We start from the raw sequence: 12,075 nt of genomic DNA on the forward strand, positions 1-12,075 counted from the left end.
GGTAATTCCTTATTTACAAGTTTTACTGCAAGAGGTATGAGTTATTTTTTTAAAGAATTTATTTATTTATTTGTCAGAAAGAGAAAGAGAGAGTGAGCACAAGCAGGGGGAGCATCAGGCAGAGGGAGAAGCAGGCTCTCCACTGAGCAAGGACCCGGATGCAGGGACTTGATCCTAGGACCTTGGGATCCTGACCTGACCTGAGCCAAAGGCAAACACTCAACTGACTGAGCCACCCAGGCTTCCCAGGAGGTATGTTTCAATAACCATTTCAAGTAATCAGAGGAGTACAATTTTTTTCCTAGAAACAGCAATATTTCACTCTCCGGGTAGAAGTCTACTGAAAACATTGAGTGACTGTGCCAGTTAGAAACAGATAAATGAATACCTTAAACAAATATATATAAAAAAAGGGTAACTGCTACTTGAACATGAATTGTCCTAAAATTATTCTTGTGCCTAATTCAGACAATCGTTTAGAAAAGGTGGCCCCCCAAAAAGCAATACATGAATAAGTCTTCATTCGAGTACATGCTCTCAAGTGAGCTTTATTTTTTCCCCCCAAGATTTATTTACTTATTTATTTTAGAGAAAGAGAGAGCATGCAAGGCCTGGGAGGAGGAGCAGAGGCAGAAGGAGAGAGAGAATCTCAAGCAGACTGCCTGCTGAGCATGGAGTCTGAGGCAGGGCACAATTCCAGGATTCTGAGATCATGACCTGAGTCAAAATCAAGTCTGATGCTCAACTGACTGAGTCACCCAGGCACCCCAAGTATAGGCTCTCAGGCAAGTTTTAAAAGACAAGAGGAATTAGGGTTTCCAGTTTTAGGAGTCCATCTTCACTGTAGGTAACAATCAGGTACTGATGAAGGTTGTATGTGATACCGATCACATCCTTCCTATGAACTGTCAGAGTTCTCTCCAGTTTGCCAGTGACTATGCTAAGACAGAACAGAGTCTTCCTTTACACAGTAGATCCATTTGCCATGGGGAGAGAGAGTACAGCAAACAAAATCCCCACCTTCTCTCTTACCAGACCCGATGGTTCTGACAATCTGCCCTGCCTGTTCATGATGACCACTGTATTTGATCTGTTGCAAACCACAAAGTGCTCTGGGTTTTTAGGAAGCAGGATTATACTGTTGACAGTGTTATCTGTTCCTGCCGTGCTGGATTTAAAGGTATTTGAACATTCTGCGGTCTTCATATTCCTGATCTTCACATCACAGAGGATGCCCTAATAATATAAGGTCCATCTTGTATAAAAGCTGCTTCATTAATGAAAGAGGAATGGTCACGAAACTCCTTCAGAGTTTTCCCAGATTCTAAACAATGAATTTAATTGCTTGATCAAAAGAGGCACTAAGGATCTGACAGCTATCCTTAGAAAAGCTTAGACAGGACACACCTTTACTGTGTGCTCTTTCAAATCTCCTGAAACACTGTTCACTCTGAATCTTCCATACCTTGGTCTGTCCCTCTTGGGCCCCCATTGCCAACACTTCTGCTGTTGAAGCAATGCAGAGGACAGCATCATCCATCATCAGAAAGTCATCCCGGGCCTGCTACTTAATTAAGATCCTTCCTGATTTTTCCAGTCATAAAGTTCCAGACTTCAGTGAATCCAATAATAGACCCAGTGACCAAATACTGACCATTTGGATAAAATTGAGCACACTCCACATATAATTTCTGACCAAACCTAATATGCATGTTTAGTTGTGTAGGAAACTTCTTCCACATCTTTGACAGCTGCTTTTCCTCAGAACAAATCTATGGTTATACCAGGACGAAGCAAGCCCCGGTGCTGCTGCCACTTCAATTTCTGTCTCAGCAATGCCATGAGACGAGGTGGAGGCACCACACTGACTTCCCCATCTAAGGCCTGGGCAATAGCTGCTCTTGACTACTTCTATCTGGGCATTCCTCACGAGAACTAAAATAAGACCTGGCCAAGCAGTTCTCCAAATGAACATACTTCTCTGGCTGTGTTTGTTTTAACATGATCATGGGGTCAGTCTGTCTCAGGAGTGACCTGGGAGCTCCCAATTCATGTAGCTCTATCCATTACAGAACAACCCATTCATAGAGGTCAATGAGGATTTTTTTTCTGGCAATTTCAGAGACTGTATAGCCTGAAAACAGTATCGCAATGGCTACTAGTAACGCCAGCTACTCTCAGTGCTGTCCATGGTATTCAGAAACATAGTAGTCTCTTCCTGCAAGGTAGCTAATGCCTGATGCAAACTGTTCTTCTTGAGGTACTGCATGAGAAGATGGATTGCATCCGAGAACTTGACTTCCACCAACATAGTGTTACCTTCATGGGCACAGAATTCACTCCATTCTTCAAGATCAGCATTTTTGGACACTCCTCTGGTGATTCTAATATGCGGTCCAGTTTGAAAACCACTGGACTAGAGTGGTGTTGCTTAGACTTTTGTGTACATAAGGTCACCTTGCATTTCATTAGGTCTGGAATGGGGCCCAACATTCTCCATTCTGAGATGTTCCCAGGTTTTGCTACTGGCCCGAGGGCCACACTTTGAAAAACAGGGTCTACTAAGCAATCATGAAATGTCTTCCACCTTATGTATCCTCAGGGGGCCATGTTTTATTTGCTTTAAAGAGTTTCTTCTCTGGTACCTGCTCCAGTAGGGGGCTGTGATTGGTCATCAGGCCCTAGCTTCTCCCAATGTGGTCCTTAAGCTAAAGTCATGTCCCACATATCTCATCCTCATTTGGTCTCCAGCTCAGGTATCAGGCCTTTCTGGTACTCAGAAACACTGCCCACAGAGGTAAGCTTATTCTCGACAAGCCAACAAGAGCACCAGAGCTGGAATGCCCTGTTATTGTTGCTACAGAAAATCAGTGCCTTTTTTATTAGTTGCCACAGCCATGAAGGTCATCATAGAATTTTCTTGTGCAGGTAAAGGGACTTTACTCTATTCTCTGGTTCTGGACACTAATCCAAGGCAAGCTCTTTCTGCCTTGGACAAAAGGCAGAGTTGACCTTTGCTGTTCAGGGAAATTAGATGGATCACAGCCTTCTTGTACTCTGGCTGTCACCACCTCTGTCTACAGACCTATCTTTTAAAAAATTCCATTAACTGTAGCTGCTCTTAGCTAAAATCAGGGCATAGGCCCACATTGGCCAGGACCTGCCTTGACTGAGTCTCAGAGCAGTAATTCTTTCACACTGTCATCATCACTGGGAGGCATCTGCTCCCAAACTTGGAAGTGTGTTGCACCCAGGACAGGGGAAACTGCTCTCAATGTCTCAGTCAGGTGGGTTCTTACCTGCCTGTGCTTCTGTATTCCACAGGCAAAGACTCTGGAAGTACCCAGTTTTAATTATGCTCTGTTTTCATCCCACAAAAGATGTAAACTCAATCCCAATGCCACCCTGTGTCTGCATCAGTGGAGGCTGCTTAGTGACTCCAGGTGGAAGGTGAAAATCAATTGTAACCCACCTCATTTACTGCCAGGGTTCCAGCTTGTGCTAGCAAGTGTTAACAGAGGATAAGGGAGATAAACTATATTCTTATTGATTACCTGTGTATTACCTGAGATAGATTTTAACCATGTTGAAATTTATTAGGATAGGGAGGTTTAGACTTAAACGGGAATTTCTGTTTGGCAGTACTTATCTGTCTGTGCTAATAAGGGAGTGACTAGGCACCTAAAATTGTGGAGAGGACTCTAAACAATGCCTCTTGGAGCTCAGTAACCTGGCTGTTGTTGCCCTTCAAGTCAGAGCCATGGGTAGGTGTAGCCTGAGGTGGTTTGGGTCTACTCACTAAAGAGAAAAAGAAACAGGATGTCTGAGATTTGGTCAAAAGCAGTTCAGAACAGTAGCTCTCAGATGCCATGTATGACATCTAAGGGAGCTTATTCAAGAGCCAGGACAGACCAAGAGCAAGTGAGGTAGGGCATGACCTTATAGTAACACTTTTGGGATTCCTTTGAGTCAAGGAGAGGGGTAAGATGAACCCTCTACCCCATAAGAGTGCAGGGGTCTGATAAGGTTTAAAAACTGACAAGAACAGTGTGAGGTGACACCCACTGCCCATCTTTATAGCAAACATTGTGGTGCATTCAGTGACAACTTCCAAGGCTAATTCTGATTCCCTTACCTCCTAGGTGTGTGGTCATGGGGCATTCCTTTAACCTCTCTGACCTGCAAATTCTTATATGAAGCAGGGGATTTTAGGGGAATATTTACTAAGTTAAAATATGTAAAGGGTGTGGCACAGGATCTGGCATTATTTAATAAATTGCTAAATAAATACTAGTTGCTATTTTGATTGGTTTTTGGTTATTTTTTTTTTACAAGGAATAAATACTGTCTACTATTGGTTATTATGGTCGATGGATTGTGATCTTGCTTCACAAAATAAAACCCTAAACCTCCAAGCTTACCAGTGGAAGGAGACTCTCCCATCAGGAAAGGAAAGCTGAATGACAGTGCAACTCTGCCCCCAACATTTCTTGCCCTTAAATTCACCTCCACAATCATTTTGGCCCCTCGTAGGAGTTGAGTAGGGATTTGCTTGTACCCTCAACATGTGAGCCAAGAGGGAATCTAAAAGTTCCCTGATTCCTCTTGGCAGAAATAGTAATAATATATGAAAGCTGCACCAAAGGAATAACAAAGGGGAAATTAAGAGAAAAATCAAGAAATAAAAAATAAAATCTCTTGAAAGATTTCTGGAACTCCTAAGTCCCACCCTTCTGAGTGAGCTATCAGGAAAAGAGAGAGGTCTTCCTGCTAAGGTTCCTTATTCCTGGCCTGTCTCTCCCCTCTAACACTTCTCCCCAAAAATCCCTCCCTGATGCCTAGATCAGTCTCTTCCACCCATCCAGGGTTTCCCCCCACATTCTTTCTTTCAGTCTTAGCCATTTCTTTATGTAAGTTATCTTACTGCGATACCGCCATGCAACTCCGCTGCGTGCCACAGAAACGGTATGATGTCATGGAGCAACACCAAAGCCACAGTGGTTATACAGTCAGGATGGCACATGTGCAATAACTAGCTTGTTTTCTCACAGAAGCCAGTTGGCTTTCTTTAGATAACGTGCTAAACTATTTGCCAAGAGAATAGCAGTTATAATGTATACTTTTCATTGACATTTACAAGTTCAGACCTTAGTGATGAGAAACGAATTTATTCTTACAAAAATATGTCCTCATTTCCATCCCCTTTTAGGGTATGGCACATATCCACTTTTGCCCTGGCCACCTTTGGCTGTGATGCATTCAGCTGTGTGGGTGACAGTTCGGTTTCCTGGGTGGCAGACTTTGTCACCAGGTGAACTTCTTGTTGAAACAGATCTGAAGTCCTACTTGTTTATGTTATACTCATTCATATCCAATTCAACAGCTGTAGAGCATCGATTTGGGCCAGGCATTGTGCAAGGACATGAGTAATGAAGATCTGGTGGAAATGGGTCATCTATGGCTGCTCCACATCTTTTGCATATTGCCTGTACATTTGATAATCTACACCACATCCTATGCAGAGGCTTCTGAATAATAGTAATAATATGGAATCTAAACTATGTTTTCCAGACTTTGTGCAAGCACACACCTTCTCTCTGACTTCCCTGGGAATAGTTGGAGGATTTGCTCTTCCCTCAAATGTAATATCTCTCATTTCTCTCTTCTGGGGTGCTGAAGTGAAGTCTTACAGATGCACTCCTCTGAGAACTCAATCGGGGTGACCCTCAAGCTCTTTAGGCTTTTGACACCTGAAATCCATTGCCCTGAGGCTTTGTGATTCCTTCACCAAGATCTTACTTCTACTTCTTCTATGCGTTTTAAAGCTATCTCATTTTCCATTGTTCTGTTGAATCCTTTATATGTTCAGAAGATGCTTCTTCTACTTAACTTTTGATTCCTCATTCTCCTTGAAAGACCCTACATTCTTTCTGGTTTTCTAGAATGGAACCTCTGTATTAACCCACACACTTCATGCTTAGAAAGCATAGAAAGCCCATTAGCATTCTCCCACTATCCAGTGCTACTTTGAAACATCGTTTCTCCTCTTGGAAACTTTCTCTTTGAGGGTCAAAACCTACCTCTTATCATCATCCCCTCTTCTTGTTTCCATAATAGGCACAACTTTCTGGAACTCCTCTTTATTCATTGAGGACTTTCTTTTTTAATATTTTATTTATTTATTTGATAGAGAGGGAGAGAGAGAGAGAGAGCATGAGAGAGAGCACAAGCAGGTGGAGGGGAGAGAGAAGGAGAAGCAGACTTCCTGCTGAGCAGAGAGCCCAACTTGGGGCTTGATCCCACGACCCTCAGATCACCACCCAAGCTAATGGCAGACAGACACTCAACTGACTGAGCCATCTAGGATCCCCTCATCGAGGACTTATGCAGAACACTCTCTACCTTTCTTTAATGCTTCAAATTATGGCTTCATTTTAACTTTCATATTATTCAATTGTTGCCTCCCATTCCTACAGCTACATTCTGGATTTTTAATGGCCCAGACCTTTGGCACGACTTCTTAGCTTAGGTCTCTACACTGAAACAGTGCATGCCAAATTGTTTTCCCAAATGTCAACTTTTCCAGCCATCTGTCTGTAAACTATCATTCTACTTGGAGATTGCAAACACTGAACAAAAATAACATCTCTACAATAATTAACTTCTACATTATATTTGAAGACATAAATGATATTTTTCTTTCAGGAACAAAACAGGCTTATTTTTAAGCCCCAGAGAAACTCATTGCTTAAGGCATATTGCCAACAGTTATGTATCATAATTTTGCTTCCTGTTTTATGTACTAGTTTTATAGTCTGTAGAGTAGAAAAAACAACAGAACCAAATAAATTTTTTTTCTCATTTTCCTTATTTCACCTGGGATAAGCAAATATCAAAGATAATTAATGTATGCTGAAAGGTGATGCCCTGCCCCTGCAAATTTTTTTAAAAAAAAATATTTACCTTTTTACTTTAGAGAGAGAGTGAGGGGTGGGGAGGGCCAGAGGGGGAGGGAGAAGGAATCTCAAGCAGACTCCCTATTGAGCACAGAGCTGACATGGGGCTCGATCTCAGGACCCTGAGATCATGGCCTGAGCTGAAATCAACTTAACTGACTGAGCCACTCAGGCACTCCTTCACCTGCAATTTTGAAAGCCACTTGAAGTAATGTTTCCATAACATAGATATTCATACCTACTAAAAGATTTCCTCTGGAGTGTGTGTGTGTGCATTATATATATATATATATATGATACACTCTGCAGAGGAAATCACATTTTTAAATTTTTTATTTTATTTAATTTAAATTCAATTAATTAACATATAGAGTATTATTGGTTTTGGAGGTAGAGTTCAGTGATTCATCATTTGTGATGGAACTAGAGGGAAATTACATTTTGAAGAGAGTCATTCATTTGCTTCCCTGAAAGAACAGAGTTCAAATCCCAATAAAAAATCCTAATAAAGAAGGCTGGCTTCCCTGAGCAATTTGTATTCTCTATTCTCTACTCTGTTAATATAAGATGTTGCTTTGGGCTAATGCAGCTTTAGTTTACTCAATCCCGCTCTGCCACCTGCCTCCTCTTGGGCAGCACTCACAGAAAGATATCAGCTTCAGTCCCAGGAAGTTCCACAGGAAGAGAAATGGGTTCATGTGACAGCTCTGCCATTTATTTGTCTGTCCCTAGGCAGGTGTTCAGCCTCTGTAAGTGATGAGCTTATTAAGGCTCTGCTCTTTCAAAATCCCCCAAGGGACAGTTTTCTATCTCTTTGGCATTCTGTGCTCAGTATGTAGCAGTCAAGCAGTCCCTATTTAGCGAAGCTTCTGGTTGTGTTCAGCTGTGAACTTTGTTTTAGCCTGCGCACCAGGTCTGGTCGGTGAAGGTGCCCTTCAATAAGTGAAGTCCTAGAAATGGAGGTTGTTAGGCCAGTGTGTAATTCATGCACATCTTTTTTCCTTGGCCTGGATGACTTCAAGTTGAGCAGAAAAAATCAAATTGAAGAAATTGCAAAATAATGCAGTTCAGTAAATACTTGGAGGTAGAAGTCATCGACCCTACCACCTCAAGTTAAAGTTTGGGGCCATGTGTGGGTTTCAATTTGGTGTTCCTATCCCTTGCGTCCTCAAAGTGTCACAGCTTAATGCTGTGGTAGATTTCCAGAAATTGCAGTAAGTACATTGTTACTAGAACCTCAGAAAGACATACTATATGACTTTCAGCAGAAATGTTACTTCAATTTTTTTTGAAATATGTGAAGTGTCAAAAAAAAAATACATCCCGTATTAACATATGGCAAAATTGGCTGCAGAAGCAGCTGGATCCTTAATATTTTCTCCTTTAGATGGTTCCATTTTTTCAGTAAATTGCCCTGGGGAAGAGAACATATTATCACCATCCACATTTTGATTTACTGTCAATAAGATGACGGCCTAAGACTTACAAATAATTACAGCCGTATCTCTTTCACTTTACCTTTTTGCATTACTGAATAATAAGGAAATGCAAGTATATAACAGATATATTGAAATGTTCATATATTTGTAGTTATATATTTCTTTGGTTTCTGGTTGAGATTATGTGTGCAATTTTTATAGCAAATTATATGTTACAAAAGAGTGAGTTTTTAATATAGTAAAAAATTAGTAGAAGACTGAAAATTAAGATTAATTACAGCCAATGTGGCCAGTAGAATTAAAAGGAAACTTGAAACTTCTATTTGCCAAATGGTAATTGACCATGCAATCTTAACCTCTCTGTAAATGGAATAAAAATGTTCTAAGAAGAAATAGCATTTGAACTAAGGGCATTTGTGAACCCAAAGGAGTGAGATCTGTCTCAGGGTTCTGTTTTGATAGAGCAGATTTTAAAATGTGAGGAGTTTTTCTATAGGAAGCTATAATACTTTCTAAAGATTTAACTGGAGAGTCAAGGTTAATTTCTTTTTCTTTTCAACCAAATTGTGAGTTGAGAGCCTTTCTTGCATTCACTGGAGGTTAACAAGTCCTGATAGTTTTGTTTGGGGAGTTTTACAGACACCTGCTGGGAAATGGAGCATGGAACCAAAAGCATGAGGTTAGGGGAAGTGGAGGGGACAGGTTTATACTCTAAGACTCAATCTCTATCTATTAAGTAATATATACATATTACTTAATCATCATTATAATTAAGTAATCATTTACATGTAAATATAATATTTATTAACTAAATTTAATAGTACATATTTGTATATAATTATACATATTCTATTTTATAGAATATGTATATTTATTTAAGTCTTTAATCTTAGGGCTATTTCTCCAATGGTTTTAATCAAGTCTATTTATTTTCAGTAGTAGTGAATTTAGGGTTTTATGCTAAAAAGAGCTAGCCACTTGGGAGGTGCTTTCAAAGCACTCCTACCCTGGAGGACCATTGGGAAGGACTTTGACACTAGGAGCAATTCCCAGAGCCTCTGCAAACCATGACCTGTCTTCTCCAAGAGTCATTCCTGACCCTGCTATGCAGTGGCTAGTTAGTGGAGTTCCGCACTTACCTGAGAAGCAGCCCCTGGTCTCAATAATGACAGGGTCAGAGATGCCTCAGAAATAGTGCAATTGTACATTTAATAATGCAGAAGCAGGGAGCTTTAGATTTATGTTCTGATAAGGAAATTTTTCCATTTCAAGAGAAGCCATCAAAGTCTGGCTCAACCTAGAATGGTTATCTTCTTTGAACTTTGAGTTTTCTATTGTGCACACTGCCCAATCGTAGATATACCACAAGCAGTGTCATCATAATAATCAAATTCACAGTGTCATGACAGCACCTGTCCCTTTAACTTTGGGTTAGGCTAGCAGTGGGAGTTAATAGAACTCATCTCCATCAAAGAGCTAATAAAGCTAAGACACCAGCTCCAGACCACACAGAGGTTCTAATCAACAGATTTCAGATTCTCTTTGAAATACTTTACAATCACTGGTGCCTTGTTTTGTTTTCTTATTGCAGAAAGATGTCCTCACTTGTAAATAAAAGTGTGTGTGATAAAAATTACAGAACATAAACACTTCAGTGGAGCTTACAGTGTGCCAGGCAGTATTCCAAGTGTTTCTCTCACGATCAATACAGAGACTGGGGCTCCGAATGGTGAAGAAACTTGCCAACAGCTAGCAAGTGTTTGAATCATGATTCTCCAGCATCCTTGATCTTAACCACTATGCTCTATGGAAAAGAAGAAAAACACATCATTTTTAAATTTAAAAAACATAAACTGAGCTAATTTTTGAAGTTGGCCATTTTATAAAGGTTGGCACTGAAAGTTTCTAAGAGTTGTGTTCATTTTGTGCCCCTTAAAAAAATTGTAATTAGAAATAGACCAGAACAAGTGAAAAAGAGAGGATAAAATACAAAATGTCCATCATGTGCCTTAATAAGTGCATCCTCCCAGTGGCTATATCTGTGCCTCATGCCCACGTGACAAAGAGAAAGCAGTTCATTTGAAGGGGATGCTCTGTACACGATGGATCAGCTCCCTTTTGTCAATAACCTTGCCTTTAACATCAAGATTGATGGATATGCCCTGACCTTTTCACTCCACCTCTACCCGAAATGAGCGAGTGACCTACAGAATAGTTCATCTAAGGTTGCACATTTAAAGAGCAAACACCTTCACTCAAGATTCAACCAGAGTCGCTTTCTGTCATTCACTCTGCTTCAAGTGAAGAAATATATACTAAGGATGTTTCATTGATGACTGTTTTTTCTCTAAAGAATTTCCTCTTTAGAAAAAAGTCATTTGGAATCCTTGAAGATAAAATGAGTCTGCTCATATGTAAATTGTAATTTATTCTACAAGTTGTATGAAAGTAAGTAACAATGCTAATGGACGTATTTGAGACCAATAAATCCTAATGCCTGGGTCCCACATAGGAGACTCTAATTTAATGCCTCTGGAGAGGTAACCGGGCCTCTGGGTTCTTAAAAGTATTCCCAGGAAATTTTAATGTGCAGCCAAGGTAAGAATCTTGGTATGAAACTCTTCAGACTAAATAAGGAGAATATTCCTTTATGAAACTAGAATTCTAGACAAAAGAGAAGAATACACACACACACACACACACAGAGTTCCTAGTTTCCAATTTGCTCTTAACCATATTATTATAATCTTCCACTCCAAAAACATTTTTCTTGAAAAAGAAATAGAGAACCAATAAAAGAATCTTGTCATCTGTGATTCTTTATAGTTTACACATGTCCTCCATTTAATACTATCTTCTTAATTAATCTTCATGGCAACCCATTTTACAAACAGTAAAACTAAGAAGCCATGAGCTGCTTTGAACATAGTGTATTAATCACCAGTAAGTGATGGGTAGTAAGGAGGGCATGTATTGCAGGTGCACTGGGTGTTATACGCAAGTAATGAATCATGGACTTTAAAAAAAATTAAAAAAAAACCCAGTAAGTATATTGAAACAAAAGTGAAAAAATAAAAATTTAAAAATCTTACTAAAAATTGTAATTTTCAATTCATAGGCAGCTTATGAATATTTCGATTTTATTTTTTCTGGCATCTTTGACTGCTTTTGGTATCATGGTAATGCTGGCCTCATAAAATGTGTTTGGAAATGTTTACTCTTTTATTTTTTGCAAAAGTTTGAGGAGGATTGGTATGAATTCTTTTTTGAATGATTAGTAGAATTGGTCCTGCACTTTTGTTTGTTTGGAGATTTTTGATTACTGATTTAATCTCCTTACTAGTAATTGGTCTGTTCAGATTTCTATTTTTTCATGATTCAGTTGTGGTAGGTTTTATGTTTCTCGGATTTATCCATTTCTTATAGGTTGTCCAATTTGTTGGTATATAATTGTTCATAGTTGTCTCTTGGGATCTGCATTTCTGTGCTATTAGTTGTAAAATCTCTTGTTTTGTTTCTAATTTTATTTGAATCCTCTCTCTTTTTTTCTTGGTGAATCTAATTAAAGGTTTGTCAATTTTCTTTATCTTTTCAAAAAACAAAAATGAAAAAACATAGAAAAAGCCCAATTCTTAGTTTCATTGATCTTGTCTATTGTCTTTTTAGTCTCTGTTCCATTT

At 39.5% G+C, this 12,075-nt stretch overlaps 1 pseudogene; it reads right to left on the reverse strand.

Moving 5' to 3' along the window:
- Positions 1–792: 792 nt before the first annotated feature.
- Positions 793–2,311, reverse strand: LOC113268476 (WD40 repeat-containing protein SMU1-like; annotated as a pseudogene).
- Positions 2,312–12,075: the final 9,764 nt, after the last annotated feature.

The sequence above is a fragment of the Ursus arctos genome, unplaced genomic scaffold (assembly GCF_023065955.2).
Source record: "Ursus arctos isolate Adak ecotype North America unplaced genomic scaffold, UrsArc2.0 scaffold_8, whole genome shotgun sequence".
Classification (NCBI taxonomy): Eukaryota; Metazoa; Chordata; class Mammalia; order Carnivora; family Ursidae; genus Ursus; species Ursus arctos.